This window comes from Pseudorca crassidens, chromosome 5, assembly GCF_039906515.1.
Source record: "Pseudorca crassidens isolate mPseCra1 chromosome 5, mPseCra1.hap1, whole genome shotgun sequence".
Lineage (NCBI taxonomy): Eukaryota > Metazoa > Chordata > Mammalia > Artiodactyla > Delphinidae > Pseudorca > Pseudorca crassidens.
This window is the reverse complement of record NC_090300.1, coordinates 136,172,510-136,189,461: the sequence shown is the minus strand read 5'-3', so window position 1 is coordinate 136,189,461 and position 16,952 is coordinate 136,172,510. Positions and strand designations below refer to the sequence as shown.

The window sequence follows — 16,952 nt, the reverse complement described above, 5'->3', positions numbered from 1 at the left end:
AAAGGGATTTAGGTTGAGTGTGGCCAGATCTGCTTTCTAAAATAAACAATCCAGAAACCTGAATTTTGGGGAAGTCTCTCAATTTTTTGCATATTGGCAACAGTCTTAAAATTTTAAAACACTGAGGGCCAAACTAAACCAGATTTATGGGCTTGATTTAGTGAGAGGGTTGTCACTTTTCAACATCAAAAGAAGTCCCTTGGGCTTCCCGGGTGGCGCAGTGGTTGAGAGTGCCTGCCGATGCGGGGGACGCGGGTTCGTGCCCCGGTCCGGGAAGATCCCACATGCCGTGGAGCGGCCATGGCCGCTGAGCCTGCACGTCCGGAGCCTGTGCTCCACAACGGGAGAGGCCACAACAGTGAGAGGCCCGCATACCGCAAAAAAAAAAAGAAGTCCCTTATTTGAGAGGTAAGATCACAGAAGCCCAGGGCAGAGAGGGAGCAGTTGCAGAAGGACAGACAGGCCTGGGGGATCTTTCCAGGCCAGACAGGTGGTGCTTCCCTTCACTGAGAGGGTAGTGGCTTGCCCAAGAGAGCAGAAGCTCATGTAGACTCTGAATTCCCCTTGAGCACGGGAGAATTCTCTCCTCCAGTTGCTGGGAAGGTTGTCCACTGACAGCTCGCAGCTATGCACCTTCTCTGGAAACTGGTTTCACTCCAGAAAGTTGCCTCCACAAGATACACCCCTTTCTCAGGGCAGGTGGCATCCAATGAACCCCCAATCCACCCCACTTTGTCCTGAAGGGCCAGCCCCGCTCTGAGCTCCCCACGGGGTGGGCTGAGGCCTTTGTTGAGACCGCATGGCAGGGAGACCTCTCCCTCCATCCCGTCCAGCCTGTCTCTTCCCCACACGCTGTCGATGCCGTGGGCTCTCCCTGCAGGCTAAGCTATAACTCTGCTCCGGACCCCCTGGAACATGACCTGTGACCCTTAGATCCCCTCTGTCTCTTTTCTGTGTCCCAAGTAAGTGTATTTTAATGAGCAAGGCCAACCTAAGATAGTAGCAAATTTTTTTAATTAATTAATTTTATTTTATTTATTTTTGGCTACGTTGGGTCTTCATTGCGGTGCGCGGGCTTCTCATTGTGGTGGCTTCTCTTGCTGCGGAGCACGGGCTCTAAGCTCGCGGACTCAGTAGTTGTGGCGCACGGGCTTAGTTGCTCCGTGGCATGTGGGATCTTCTAGGACCAGGGCTTGAACCCGTGTCTCCTGCATTGGCAGGGGGATTCTTAACCACTGCGCCACCAGGGAAGCCCGATAGTAGCAATTTTTGATGAAGACATTTTCCTCAGAGATTTTTCTTCAAGAGATCTAATTTGAACAGAGCTTCCCTTTACACACACGCATTCAAAACACAGGGCCTAACGAAAACATGTAAGAGCCACGCAGGAACCTCTTTTTTTCAGGCCAGCATAATTTTTTGGGGGGGGATATAATCGACGTATAACATTATACTTGTTTAGAGTATACAACATAATGATTTGACCTTTGTATATACTGTGAATGATTGCAACAAGTCCAGTAAACATCTATCAGCGCTCATAGTTACAAAACATTTTTTTCCTTGTGATGAGAACTTTAAAATCCACTCTCTTAGCAATTTTCAAGTATACAATACGATATTATTTTATTTTATTTTATTTTTTTTGCGGTACGCGGACCTCTCACTGCTGCGGCCTCTCCCGTTGCGGAGCACAGGCTCCGGACGCGCAGGCTCAGCGGCCATGGCTCATGGGCCCAGCTGCGCCGCGTCATGTGGGATCTTCCCGGACCGGGGCACAAACCCGTGTCCCCTGCACCGACAGGCGGACTCTCAACCACTGCGCCACCAGGGAAGCCCACAATACAGTATTATTAACTATAGTCATCATGCTCTACATTATACCCCCAGGACTTATCTTTTTTATAACTGCAAGTTTGAACCTTCTGACCCCCTTTACCCATTGCCCTGATACCTTCGACTCCCCATCCCTGTCAACCATCAATAAGTTCTCGGTTCTCTGTATCTATGAGCTTGGTTTTTTGTTTTTGTTTTGTTTTGTTTTAGATTCTACATGTAGATGAGATTATACAGTATTTGTCTTTCTCTGACTTATTTCACTTAGCATAATGCCCTCAAGGTCCATCCATGTTGTCCCAAATGGCAAGATTTCATTCTTTTTCATGGCTGAATAATATTCCTTTGTATATCTATACCATATTTTCTTTAACCATTCATCCATCCATGGACACTTAAGTTGTTTCCATGTCTTGGCTATTGTAAATAATGCTGCAGTGAACATGGGGGTGCATATATTTTTTGAGTTAGTGTCTTCATTTTCTTCAGGTAAATACACAGAGGAGGAATTGCTGGATCATACAATAGTTCTATTTTTAAATTTTTGAGGAACCGCCGTACTGCTTTCCACAGTGGCTGCATTCCCACCAACAGTGCACAAGGAGTCCCTTTTCTCCACATCTTTGTCGACATTCGTTAACTGTTGTCTTTTCAATAATAGCCATTCTGACAGGTGTGAGGTAATACCTCACTGTGGTTTTGATCTGCAGAGAGCCTTCTGGAATGCTTGTTCAACAAACGAACTGCCTCTCCCTTCAAGTGTCAAACCTGAGTGAGTTTGCAATCCCTGTCGCCAGCATCTGATGAAACAATATTCCAGACTAGAATATTCTAGTCTTACAATTCTCATTGTAAGACTAGAGGCTAAGACCTGGGTCACAGTGTTTCTACCTGTGTTAGATGTTAATAACGATACTGGAGTGGATATCATAGGAGAGAGGGTCCAAGCAGATGAGAATGAGAAGGAAAATGATCACGTTCCCCTACTACATTTGCAGATTCAAGGGGAATAGTTAAGTATCAACTGAGATCGGGATGAGGGCTATTACATATTTTCCCAGGGCTGCTATTAAATAAATATTAAATATTTATTTAATAAATTTATTTTATAAACAATAAATTATCAATTTAAGTTATTTAATAATGTAATCATGAACTTAATTTAATAATTAAATGGATTTATTTAATAAATAAAATTATTGAATAAATTAATTTATTTATAATTAAATATTAAATACATATTGTTTCCTCCTCAGCTCCACTCACTACCTCTTTTACAGTGTCTACCTAACTGTGAACCCAAGCTCAGGTGAAAGAAATTAAGGAGTAATATAAATTCTGAAGGTACTTAAGACAATGTTGTAATATAGTATCATTTCAGGACCAGAATCTTCTGGTCTTGGCCTGCACGTGTTTTCAGGATCAGAACAAGAAGAACATTTGCCATCTTCCCACTTAATGACCTCAAAAGTAAACCTCTGCCCTTTTCAGACTCTCCCACTGCAAAACAAGCCGGCTCTCTTCCCCAGCCCCCCATCCTCTCCAAGTCATAATGGAAAGTGCAAGAGTTTTAAAGACGGGGTTTGACTTTTGCAAACAGGAAGTGTGGATGAAAGCAAAGCTAAGTCAGGTATAGAGTAAAACAAATTTAATCTGTCCAAAGCTGAGAACAATTAGTTCCAAATATTTCTAAATTTTTTTCTTGAATAAGGGGGTCCTTATTCTGAGAGAAGAATTCGAACTGGTAGATGGGTTTCTTGGAAAGGATGATACTCAAACTTCTCTTAGTAACAAACCCTTTAGGAAAAAGGGAATGCATTTAGCAAGGGAAAGAAAGAAATGGTACATACTATTTTGATTTTGAGGCCTAGGAAGATATGATTGTGTAACTGGTTTAGCATTCTGGGGTGGAAACATCCTGAAACCATGGTATATGATAAATTTGGTCTCCTTTCTGAAAGGGTTACAGCCTGGGAAAGAGCTGTTATTCTAGAAATTTGGCCTGTTACTTGATAAAGCTGAGTTTTAAGAGTAATAGGGAAAAATACCCTTATAAACCAGTAAGAAAATGTCAAAATATTCAAAATAAAAATAGGCAATTTAAAAAGTTAAAAAAAAGAGTAATAGGGAAACATAAAATCTAACAATTGTTTTAAAATAAATAATAAATAAAAATAAACGCGCTCTCCCTCCTCCACCGCTGCCGCCTCCCTCTTCTGCGTCGGTACTGCTTGTGTGCTCGTTTGGTGCGGACCTGGTCCCTCTTTTGGGAACTGGCCGCAGGGGAGACTCCTGCGCTTGCCATGGCCGTGGCCAAGGAAAAGCCCAAGGAAGGAGTCAAGACTGAGAACAACGATCGTATTAATTTGAAGGTGGCGGGGCAGGGTGGTGGTGCAGTTGAAGATTAAGAGGCATATACACCACTTAGTAAACGAATGAAAGCCTATTGTGAACGACAGGGTTTGTCAGTCAGGCAGATCAGATTCCGATTTGATGGGCAGCCAATCAATGAAACAGACACACCTGCACCGTTGGAAATGGAGGATGAAGATACAATTGATGTGTTTCAGCAGCAGACAGAAGGTGTCTACTGAAAAGGGAACCTGCTACTTTACGCCAGAATTCTGTTCCTCCAGACCAAGAAGACATTCTCAATTAGAAAACCGCAATTTGGTTCCACCACATCCTGACTACTACAGTATAGTTCCTCTATTCTTTCATTTTCCCCTTCCCCATTCCTTTATTGTACCTAAAGTAACTGGTGTATGTGCACAAGCATATTGCATTTTTTTTTAACTAAATGGCCAACAGTATGTTTTGATTGACATCAAATAGAGATGGAATGGGGAAAAATACTGGTTCTGTGAAGATAACCCCTTTTCTCCATTAGTGGTATGCTCATCAGCTCTTATCTTTATATTCCAGTAAGTTATTTCGCTCTCACTGTTTAAAAAAAAAGAACAACATAAAAATTCTTGCAAACCTTGTTCGACTGGAGAATTTTAATGTTTTTCATTTATCATTGTAAAACCAAGGACAATTTTATCATTTTTTTGAACGTAGCTGTTACATGTAGGGCAATCTGTCTTTAAGTAGGGATAAATTACTCTAAAAGAAATGAATCCTAGATAGTTTTCCCTTCAAGTCAAGCATCTTGTTTAAATACACTTCTTGTTTAAAAACAAAACAAACAAACTGAGCACGGCTCCTGAAATGCACCTTATTTTCATTATTTCCCATGAAGCGGGTGTAGTAGGAAAAATAAAGGCCTCCAAAGATGTCCATTATCTAATCCCTAGAATTTGTGACTATGTCATGTTATGTGGCAACGAGGAGCTAAGATTGCACATGGAATTAGGCTGCTGATCAGCTGACTTTGCAATGGGGAGATTAGCCTGGATTATCCAGGTGGGCGCAATATAATCACGAGGGTCCTTAAAAGCCTGTGCAGGAGGCAGCACAGACGCAGTGTCAGAATGGTGCAGCATGAGAAAGATGCCATTGGCCGGAGCTGGCTTTGAAGGTGGAAGGGACCCATGCGCCAAGGAATATGGGCAGCCTCAACAAACTGGAAAAGGGAAGAAAACAGATTCTCCCGGAGAGTCTCGAGAAAGGAATGCAGCCCTGCCCACACCCTGATTTTAGCCCCGTGAGTCGCATTTCAGACTTCTGACCTCCAGATAGTACATTTGTGTTGTTTCACTAAGTTTGTAGTAATTTGTTATGGCAGCAGTAGGAAAGTAATGTAGACGGTCAGTCAAGTAGAAACAAAATTTACTTATGGAACTTCTTATTTAGTTTTTAAAATAATATTGATACCATCAAGGTACACAGCTGTTTTATGCTCAGATATTTTGTTCCACATGACCCACTTCTACAAAGTACCAGTTAGTCCTGTTTTGTACACATTTTTTCTTTGGGATAAAAACTAGTGTTTATTACATGAAACACTTTTTTTTGACCAGGAGGGATTATTTTGTCCTTTATTAGCTGGCTTTTAGAAATGATTTACAACAATGTCCAAGCTCTTTATTTCCAATCAGGAATTATCTTGGAGTAGCGAATAGTGGAAAAATGGTTGTGAGCCTTTTATATTTCCATCAGCTGTCCCCAGATAATATAGGTGTGATAAATGAATTCATGGGGAAAAATGCCTGGGTAGCTGCAATTTATAATGTTTTTCAGTTACTAATTTATATGTTAGAACACAGGGGTTTGATCAATCAAAGAGAATCATTTGCAATAACAGGGATTCTAAGAGCCTGGGATGTTGCTTCCTACATACCACAAGTTTTGAGACGATAAAAGCAACACTTGTTTTAGAAGGAAAAAAAGAAAAAAAATGTAAATGCTGAGAGGAATGAATAATGCAGCTATTGAAAGGCACCTATAGACAGAGCTGAGTCACAGACATGCAATAATTCAGAATATTCGGAACGCTGTGAGAAAAGGGTGCTTTTCCCAAGCTGGAGTGTCTCTGCCTCCTGCCCTGGACGTGGTACTCCCCCCACCCTCCCTGGGGCTCCTACACATGTTTGATTCTAAAGCTCCACAATCATTATTGTCCTTCACTCTCAGGCTTTTTAAAAGAAAACCCTTAGACGTCTCCATAACACATTTTCCCTCTCCTTTTCAAAAGGAAGAGAAGAAAGCCTTCTGAGGAGAGAAGATACCTTTTCAGTGACCCTTGTAACCAACCAAAGAATTCAATTCAATCCAACAAAGAGTTACTCAGATAAGAGAACTGACCCAAACACGATGGGGAAAGGGTTTGATGCTGATTACAAATCCTCAGCTGTTGTGCATTTATTCTTCACAGTTAGAAGAGGTGGTGGCGGGACTTCCCTGGCGGTCCAGTGGTTAACACTCCGTGCTTCTAGTGCAGGGGGCACGGGTTTGATCCCTGGTCAGGGAACTAAGATCTCATATGTCGTGAGGTGCGGCCAAAAAAAGAAGTAGAGAGCTGATACTTGCTATGGACTGAATTGTGCCCCCCCCTGCCCCCGCCAACTTCCTGTGTTGAAGTCCTAACCCTTAGTACCTCAGAATGGGACTGTATTTGGAGACAGGGCCTTTAAAGAGGTGATTACCCTAAAAGGGGGTCCTTAGCCTGGGGCCTAATCCCATATGACTGGTGTCCTTATAAGAAGAGGAGATTAGGACAGCGGGGAACACCCGGGATGCTTGCACGTGGAGGAAAGACCATGTGCGGACACAGTGAGAAGGCAGCCACTTGCAAGCCAAAAAGAGTGGTCTCAGCCCTGCCCACACCTTGATCTCAGAGTTCCAGCCTTCTGAACAGCAAGAGAATCCACTTCTGTTGTGTAAGCCAGCCAGTCTGCAGTGCCTTGTCAGGGCAGCCTGAGCAAATGAATACAGTACGTACCAAAGCGAGACTCTCGGACCCCATTGGAGACATCACAGTTGTGACTTAGCAGCAGCCCAGACAGAAACTCTTGGGTGCCAGCGTGGAAGCCCGATGCTGGCTCCTGCCAGAGGCTCAGCACTGCCCTTCCGCCCTGGCCAGCAGTATTCAATTCTTGCTTGACCCCTTTGCCTCTTTCCCTGTGCACCTCGGAAGCCTGGGGAAGCCGTGGCTTCTCCGCCTTTGCATCTCTCCCTGTCTTCAGCCCCGGATGTTACACAGCACAGAGCAGGCAGTTTTAAATGCTGGTTAAATCAGGGCTTGTCTCTAATCAGTGTGCATTCCTTACCTCCCCCCAAAAGTATGGTAATGATGACCATCCATGTCTACACTAAATGGACCAACAGACTCTCTGAGAAGATGGGACAGTGGGTCAGGATGGGACAGGAGGTCTTCCAGTCGGGATTCCTGCAGACACTGTGTCCCACGTTGGATTCCTCCAAAATTGACTAGTCTTCTGCCTCTGGGCAGACACTGGACTGGGCCATGGGAACGTGAGGATGAAGGAGCCGTCCCCTGTAGGAGCAGGTAGAGCTGTCCTCTCTTTCCTAGAATACAATGTGATAAGCGTCATACCCGTGGGCTGCCTGCACCAGCTCCGAAGATGGAGTGACAGGTTCTGTTTGGGAGGCCAGGCAATCCAGGGCTAGGAAAGCAACTGGAGATCCAGCCTGAGGGGATGAGGCAGTGGCCCTCTGACCTTGGCAAATTACTCAGTCTCTTTATGGTTTAAATGGAAGCTATAGAACATATTTTGGAAAGTTGGTGTAAATATAAAATGAAAAATTGAATTAGAAACTGCATAATGGGACTTCCCTGGTGGCACAGAGGTTAAGAATCCACCTGCCAATGCAGGGGACCTGGGTTTGAGCCCTGGTCCGGGAAGATCCCACATGCTGCAGAGCAACTAAGCCCGTGCGCCACAACTACTGAGCCTGTGCTCTAGAGCCTGTGAGCCACAACTACTGAAGCCTGTGCCCTAGAGCCCGTGAGCCACAACTACTGAGCCCACGTGCCACAACTACTGAAGCCTGCGTGCCTAGAGCCCATGCTCTGCAACAAGAGAAGCCACTGCAATGAGAAGCCCGCGCACTGCAATGAAGAGTAGCCCCCTCTCGCCGCAACTAGAGAAAGTCCGCGTGCAGCAACAAAGACCCAACACAGCCAAAAATAAATAAATAAATAAATAAATAAATAAATTTTTTTAAAAAAGAAACTGCATAATGTAATGCCTCACACATCGTAGGTGATTAGTAACCATGAGGAAGAAGAGAGCCCCTCAAAGGAGATGATGGGGGCTTCCCTGGTGGCGCAGTGGTTGAGAGTCTGCCTGCCGATGCAGGGGACACGGGTTCGTGCCCTGGTCCGGGAAGATCCCACATGCCGCGGAGCAGCTGGGCCCGTGAGCCATGGCTGCTGAGCCTGTGCGTGCCACAACAGTGAGAGGCCCGCGTACCGCAAAAAAAAAAACAAAAAAAAAAAACAACAGGAGATGATGGGCCAGCCTGACCTCGAACAGAGAACAGGAGCACGCCGGACAAAGGAGAACTTGGATGGAAAGCGGTAGACCAGGCAGAGAACCAAGGAGAAAAAAGGTGCTGTTCGGGGAGCCTTCGGTCACCCCATGTCAATGTTAGGAATGTTGTGGGAAATCAGGAAGGCAGAAAGGGACTTCAGCGCCAGGTGAAAAAGTGCCAGGCCTTTGTTCTATATTTAGCAGAGAGACTTTTCCAGAGAGTGTGTGACAGAGGGGTAGAAGGTGGAAGTAGAGGAGGAAGGGGTAGGGTCAGTCCAAGCTGCTTCCCATTTTTCCAGCCTGGGCTCTGCTTCCTTAGATGGTAAGGCCAGAAACTGACCTGGGAAACAGAAGAGGTTAGTGGGACTTGTTTGTTGTTGTTTGGGGAAGGTGTGAAGTAGACACGATGAGATTATGCTCATGTTAAGTTCATGAGGCTTTTGGGGTATCCAGGGAGAGATGCCTAGTGAGCTTGTCAAAAAAGAGTCTAGCCTTTTGTCAATCAGTCAGGGATCCATTGTGTCCCCAACATGGGCTGAGTACTGTTCTAAGTTTTTCCTGTATCACCGCATCTCATAACATCCCTGTGAGAGTGACAATGTCACGAGCCTCATTTTAAAGACGAGGGCTGTGATGGACTGAACTGTGTCTGTCCACAGCGCCCCTGCCCCAGTTCATATGTTGAAGCCCTAACCCCCAATGTGACTATTGGGAGATAAGGCCTTATGGGAGATAATTAAGGTTATTTTAAAAATTAATTAATTATTTATTTTGGCTGCGCTGGGTCTTCGTTGCCGCGCACGGGCTTCTCTAGTTACGGCACGCGGGCTCAGTAGTTGCTGCACGCGTGCTTAGTTGCAGCATGTGGGATCTTAGTTCCTGACCAGGGATCAAACCCGGGCCCTCTGCATTGCAAGCATGGAGTCTTAACCACTGGACTGCCAGGGAAGTCCTGATAATTTAGGTTAAATGAGGTCATAAGGGTGGGGGCCTGGTGCAATAGGGCTGGTGTCCTCATAAGAAGAGGAAGAGACATCAGAGCTCTCTCTCAGTGTGTGCACAGAGGAATGGCCACGTGAGGTCATAGTGAGAAGGCAGCTGTCTGCAAACCAGCAGGAGAGGTCTCACCAGAAACCAACCCTGACGGCACCTTGATCTTGAACTTCTAGGCTCCAGAACTGTAAGGAAAATGAATTTCTTTAATTTTTTTAAAGATTTTTTTGATGTGTACCATTTTTAAAGTCTTTATTGAATTTGTTACAATATTGCTTCTATTTTGTGTTCTCTTTTTCTGACCACAAGGCATGTGGGACCTTAGCTCGCTGACCAGGGATCGAACCCACACCCCCTGTGCTGGAAGGTGAAGTCTCAACCACTGGACCACCAGGGAAGTCCCTTTTTTAATTTATTTTAAATTAAAGTAAATGGTTAAGTTACCCAGTCTACAGCATTCTGTTATGGCAGCCCAAGATGACTAATACAAGGGCAATTAAGCACAGAGACACTAAGTAACTTGTCCAAGGTCACACAGCTGGGAAGGAACAGAGGCAAGATTTGGCTTAGGGCAGAATCTTTGCTTTTAACCACTAGCCTCTTTGCTTTTAACTACTGCCTCTCTAGGCAGTGTGTGTGTGTGTGTGTGTGTGTGTGTGTGTGTAGGGGCAACATCTCCACGTGAATGGAGAAAAAATGGGGCTGTCACTTTATTTCGAGAGGAGAGGTTGATTTCTGGGGCCCCACTGCACCGGTGTGCCTACCCTTGAAGCCTTGTGACTGTTGTGCTGAGGCTGCATGGCCACGTTCCAAGCTTCTCCATACACTTCTGTGAGACTAGGGAGGAGGACGCTTCTGTAGAATGGAGAATACATGTGTGGTCTGAGGCAGGCGGAGCTGCAGACATGTGCTCTGGCATGTTCTGTTTCTTGCATGTTGCCCAGGTGCTGGAGGCGTGGGAAAGGGTGGGAAAGGCTCTGCCCGGCCCTCACCCTCACCCTCACGCTCACCGGGCCAGCAGCACCTGTGAACTAAGTGAAGAGAGAATCCAATAGGCTACAATCTGGCGAATCATCCAGAGACCCACCACCATACAGTAGTTACAGTTTGTTTTAAGATGAGCTTTCGTTCTTTCCCATGTAGATGAGTTAAAGATCGGGCTGGGGCAGGTGGAGGTGGAAAAAATAAAATCAGATTGGTTTTCACTTGGAGACCCGTGGATGCATTCCTGGTAATTGTTTCATTTATTTATTTTTATTTATTTAATTGGCGTATAGTTGATTTACAATGCTGTGTTAATTTCTGCTGTACAGCAAAGTGATGCAGTTATCCATATATATACATTTTTTAAAATATTCTTTTCCATTATGGTTTATCATAGGATATGGAATATAGTTCTCTGTGCCGCACAGTAGAACCTTGCTGTTTATCCATCCTCTATATAAAAGCTTACATCTGCTGACCGCAAACTTCCACTCCATCCCTCCCCCACCCCCCTCCCTCTTGGCAACCGCCAGTCTGTTCTCTATGTCCGTGATTCTCTTTCTGTCCTGGTAATTGTTTTTTTGTTGTTGTTTTGTTTTTCTGGTAATTGTTTTTGATTCTCAACTCTTTCTCCTCATTTTGAGGAGGGTTCCGCCCCCCCACCCCGGTTGTTTGTCTGTCCCCTTGCCTTGGAGTCCCTGAAATATTCCACAGCTCTGTCCCTGCCAACTCTGCAGAAGTGCTGCCATTGCTCAGAGCCTGTTCACAGCCAAGTGGGAGAGTTTCTCCACAAACTTCCATTTCGGTGAAAACAGAAAATAAAATGCAACCAAGCACGTTACAAGGGGGAGGCAGTGCTAGGTTCCTTGTCTGTGAGGCGGCCTGATTTGCCTGGCCCGTCCTCTCTGACCTTGACTTTCTTTGTATTGGTCTGGCCTGCTAGTTTGCATACTGAGGCTTCCTTGGTCTTTTCTCTGTAACTGAAGGTTTGTCACGACTGGGAAAGTGTCCTGCCTTCCCAAGTCCTCTTCTGAACGCTCTTTCACCCCACTCCTAACATCTGTCCTTAGGGAAGAGAGCCTTGGTTAAACAAATTCTTTACTAAGAAGTTGTTTTTAATATTGTCATTCCTCCCAGGTGACTTTGCGTGTTCCGAGAAGGCTGATGTGTTTCCCAACACTACGTGCGGATGAATCACCTGAAGCATTCATTGTGCTGTAGATTCAGATTCAGTGTGTCTGGGATGAGGCCTCCCCGAGACCCTGCATTTCTGACACTGGGCGGTGACGTTGCTGCTGGCCCGTGGACCTCACTCTGAGTAGCCAGGCTATAGACGAACACTGAATGGGCGAATGGTTGTGAGGAACGCTACTGGAATGGGTATTAGTCAGAGCTCTCCAAAGAAACAAACCAGTAGGAGATATCTATATTTAGATAGATCGATATAGATATATGAAGAGATTTATTATAAGAAACCGGCTCATGTGATTATGGAAGCTGAGAAGTCCCAAGATCTGTAATTGGCAGGCTGGAGACCCAGGAGAGCTGGTGGTGTCAGTTTCAGTCTGAAGGCCTGCAGGCTGGGACCCAAGAAGAACTGGTGTTTCAGTTTGAGTCTGAAGGCAGGAAAGGACCCATGTCTCAGGGAATTCCCTGGTGGTCCAGTGGTTAGGACTCTGTGCTTTCACTGTGGAGGGTATAGGTTCGATCCCTGGTTGGGGAACTAAGATCCCGCAAACTGCATGGTGGGGCCAGAGGAAAAAAAAAAAGACTCATGTCTCAGTTCACATCATCAGGCAGGAGGAATTCTGTCTTACTCCCAGGAGGGTCAGCCTTCTGGTTCTATTCAGGCCTTCAACTGACTGAGTGAGGCCACCTCACATTAGCAAGGGCAATCTGCTTTACTCAGTCTACTGATTGAAACGTTAACCTCCTCCAGAAACACCTTCACAGACATACCTAGACCAAATGTTTGGACATCCCCCCCCCCCCCCGCCCTCATGCCCTCGTCAAGTTGACACATAAAATGAACCCTCACAGGACGGGAGTGTGTGTCCTCCTCTGGGGTTTTCATGGCCCCTGGGCTGTCCTGGCTATTCTTCTTGGAATTCTCTAGCGAGAAGATCCAAGTGTGTCCCCTTGTAAGCTGAGTGTTCATTGCTGCACCTCATCTAAAAGCTCTCAAGGGCATCTCTCTGCATGACACCTGGCTATGCTCCATCCATTCTGGCATATAAAGGACAAATGCTACTTTACATTTATGTTCAACCCCTTAATTTAGTTATACTGAGTGCCTGCTCTGGGAAAGGTACAAACTGGGGGTCAGGGACGACCAAGGGTGAGACACCCCAGAGTGGCAGGGGTGTAGAAGGGACAGGCTACTTAATTTGTAGGGCCCAGAGCAAAAGGGAAATTGCAGGCTTGTGGTTCAAAAATTAGGATTTTTTGCTTGCCAATTCAGGGGACACGGGTTCGAGCCCTGGTCCGGGAAGATCCCACATGCCGCAGAGCAACTAGACCCGTGCGCCACAACTACTGAGACTGCGCTCTGGAGCCCGCGAACCACAACTACTGAAGCCCACGTGCCGCAACTACTGAAGCCCGAGGGCCTAGAGCCCGTGCTCTGCAACAAGAGAAGCCACCGCAATGAGAAGCCTGTGCACCGCAATGAAGAGTAGCCCGTGCTCGCCGTAACTAGAGAAAGCCTGTGTGCAGCAACGAAGACCCAACGCAGCCAAAAAAAAAAAAAAAAATTAGGATTTTTAAAGGCAGCATTGGCAGAGCAATAAACCAAGTATGGGGCCCTTCTGAGTGCAGGACCCTGTGGGAGTGCACGGGTCATATGCCTGTGAAGCTGGTCCTGGGTATTGGGGAAGGAGGGAGGAAACAATATGGTGGAAGGAGTGGAGGGAGAGTCAGCTTAGGGGCCAGATGGAAACGCTGGCCTATTGATTTGTGACTCTTTTTCTGTGTGTGTGTGTTATTGTTTTTTGTAGTCAATGTGTATTTTAAATTTATTTATTTATTTATATTTTTTGGCCACTCTGTCTGGCATGTGGGATCTTAATTCCCTGATCAGGGATCGAACACATGCCCCCTGCACTGGAAGCGTGGAGTCTTAACCACTGGACTGCCGGGGAAGTCCCAATTTGTGCCCCTTTAAGTTTTCTTCCTTCCCTCCCTCCCTTCCTTCTTTCCTCCCCTCCCCTTTTTTTCTCAATAAATTTATTTAATTTATTTATTTTTGGCTGTGTTGGGTCTTTGTTGCTGCGTGTGGGCTTTCTTTAGTTGTGGCGAGAGGGCGCTACTCTTCATTGCAGTGCACGGGCTTCTCTTGTTGTAGAGCACAGGCTCTAGGCACTCGGGCTTCAGTAGTTGTGGCACACAGGCTTAGTTGCTCCGTGGCATGTGGGATCTTCCCGGACCAGGGCTTGAACCCATGTCCCCTGCATTGGTAGGTAGATTCTTAACCACTACGCTATCAGGGAAGTCCCTAGGTTAGGTTTTAAAGTCATCGTCCAGCTGTTTCTCATAGGTCTAGAGGAGTGATTCTCAAAAGGAAACCATCCCAAGAATGGCTTACCAGGAGGCAGACATTCCACTTTCTCCGAACCTATTGTCAGGGCCTTGGTATTCATGCGTGACCTGGCTGATTGGTTAGAGAAATGCTCAGGAAGATATAAAACAGAGGTCCCTGCCAGTAAAATATGACTAACTAGAACTTTCTTGTTCTAGATTTTAACTCAAACTGTCTACTAATCTTTGAGGCAATCTGTCAGGTGAAGGGGGTTCTTGGCAAGAGATTGAGGATGAGTCAGAGCAAACTCACAACAGCTGCTTTGGAAAACCACTCACCTCTCTCTTGGTGGGTTCCCAAGTAAATGATAACTCAACCAGTAAGTGCTTTTGTGACAAATATATTTATTTTTAATTTTTTTTTTTTGTCACGCCACACAGCATGCAGGATCCTAGTTCCCCAACCAGGGATCAAACCCGTGCCCCCTGCAGTGGAAGCACAGAGTCTTAACCACAGGACTGCCAGGGAAGTCGTGAGATATGTGTCTTTTTAATAAGCTGCCTCACGTCCTTTTAAAAAGAGGTCATCCACAAATAAATGACAGAAAAGAAAATAAGTGCCAAAGTCCTCGTTTTAGGAAACACAGGAGGCTAATTCATTCATTCTGTAAATATTTACTGAGCAATTACTTTGTGCCAGGCTCAGTTCTAGACACCACAGCAGGATTACAGCAGGAAATGAAAGAGACCACAGCCCTGCCCTCTGGGAGCATCAGTTCGAATGGAAGGTGGAGGTAGAAACAGAGGCTGCTGCAGGGCTGCCTAGAGAGGAGGGTGTGGGCTTATCTTTGTGGTTTAGATACGGGGAGATAGTGAGAAAGGCCATTTTCTGTGACTTAGCTATGACCATATTTAGTGAGGCTTTCAGTAAGTGATGGGGAAGAAAATGTTGACTTGTAGTTGAAATTAGGGTCATGAACTAGAAATATAACTTCTGTGGGTTCTTTTATCCTAAACCCTTAATTCTACCCTTAAAACTCCACTTTTTAAAAATTTTTTATTGCCACTGCTGTGTTCTTTTGAGATGTCAACGGTGCCCTCAGGAGATGGGACGCCAGATGGCATTTGTCTGTGTTTTAATCAAAACACCCCATTCTCTTCGACATGGTGTGAAGCAGCAGCATTCTGTGCTGAGCAGAGAGACAAGAAACAGTACAGATACCTGTAATAGCTTTTCTGATTTCAAGGGCAAGAAATGTACCCAAAGGCTAGGTCAGCCTAATTTCATTAACTTCAGTGGTGACACCATTATTGTGGGAACAAACCCTCCCATAGTCAGCCCTGAGCAGATTCCGAGAGGCAAAGTCCTAATGTGTTGATATAGGTGGGGCTGAGGGACAGAACGATTGACGAAAAGCCCCAAATGGTGGTTTCCTATGTATCCATCTCCCCTTTATGGGCAGGGCTAAGCATTTCTCTTCTACTGTCTCCTTCATGGTTTTCAACCACTTAATGAAATGTTATTATCCAATTTAAAAAATTAGGAAACTGTGGGTCAGAGAGTTTAGTTCACTTAGCTAAGCCCAATAGCTAACTTATATGAGTGCATACTGTGTGCTGTGCGACTTCTTTTTAATCCCTTCAACATCCTTGTGGATTAGGTGGTATCACTCCTGTTTTACAGAATGAAAAAGCGAGGCTTACAAAAGATTAAATAACTTGCACAAGGCTCTGGAGGTGGAAAGCGGTGGAGCTTGGATTCAAACCAGCCAGTGTAACTCCAGTTTTTCCTCTCCACCGCTTTTCCGATTTCTTAGGAGCAGAAAGAGCTATGCCCAAGGCAATCAGATGGCCACTCTGAGGACTCATCTGAAGCTGTCTTGCAACCATGTTACCTCCTTAACAGGAGGGCCATGATGGCAGTAGACCTCAGTGAGGCAGAGAAGAAATAATTTTGGGGGGGAGGGGAGTTACAAGTGACAGATACTCATTATATTATTTAAATATAATTTCAGCTGCTGTACCAGAAACCCAAGTATCAGAGGCATAATAAAACAAAGATTGCTTTCTCTGACATGCAATAGTCTTGGTGTTGGCGTGTGTGTGTGTGTTTCTCATATATATATTCCCCTTCCAAGATGGTGGCTTGTAATAGGTTAAGAAATTGCTCTTTCTCCTGGGATGGAAAGCTTCACAAAGGAATGACTCTCCATTGAGAAGTCTGGGCAAGGTCTTGGCTGAGATGAGGTCTTTCTTTGAAAGTGTGTCTTTTGGAAAATCTCTCAAACTTCACTCAACATTCTTGCAATACCCATTATGGGACCTGGTGGACATATCACTCTGAGATCTACTATCCTAACCATTCTTCTCAAACTGATGTTTTAGAAACATTTCGGATCTTTAAAGCTCTTGCTTCTTTTTTTTGCGCCTCTATAATTCATTGATAAGTATTTTTGAGAGCCCCAAATGTGCCAGGTACGGTGATAGGCACTGGGATACAGCAGAGAGCAAGGTAGCTGAGAATCTGGATCCAGTGAAGTGCTGTGCTGGTGGAGGAGACCATAATTAACTGGCAATTTCAGCCTCCTTTAATACAGGGGTTGGTGGGAGGACTGGGGGTAGGAGATATGGGTGCCTGACCTTAACTGGATTCGGCAGGTTTCCAGTATCTACAAGACCGTA

At 45.3% G+C, this 16,952-nt stretch overlaps 1 protein-coding gene and 1 pseudogene across 7 annotated transcripts in view; both read left to right on the top strand.

Moving 5' to 3' along the window:
• Positions 1 to 16,952, top strand: part of LOC137225380 (uncharacterized) — a 132,457-nt gene that overhangs the window by 88,330 nt on the left and 27,175 nt on the right. For 2 of the 7 annotated variants that reach the window (XR_010943816.1, XR_010943818.1), the window contains exons 5-6: positions 9,830 to 9,957; positions 10,080 to 14,788. The exons of 2 other annotated variants lie outside the window; for them this stretch is intronic. The gene's annotated coding sequence lies outside the window, so the exon portion shown is untranslated. 3 more of the 7 variants (XR_010943819.1, XM_067739330.1, XM_067739329.1) reach the window with 2 other exon arrangements.
• LOC137225382 (small ubiquitin-related modifier 2 pseudogene) lies at positions 4,125 to 4,614 on the top strand (annotated as a pseudogene).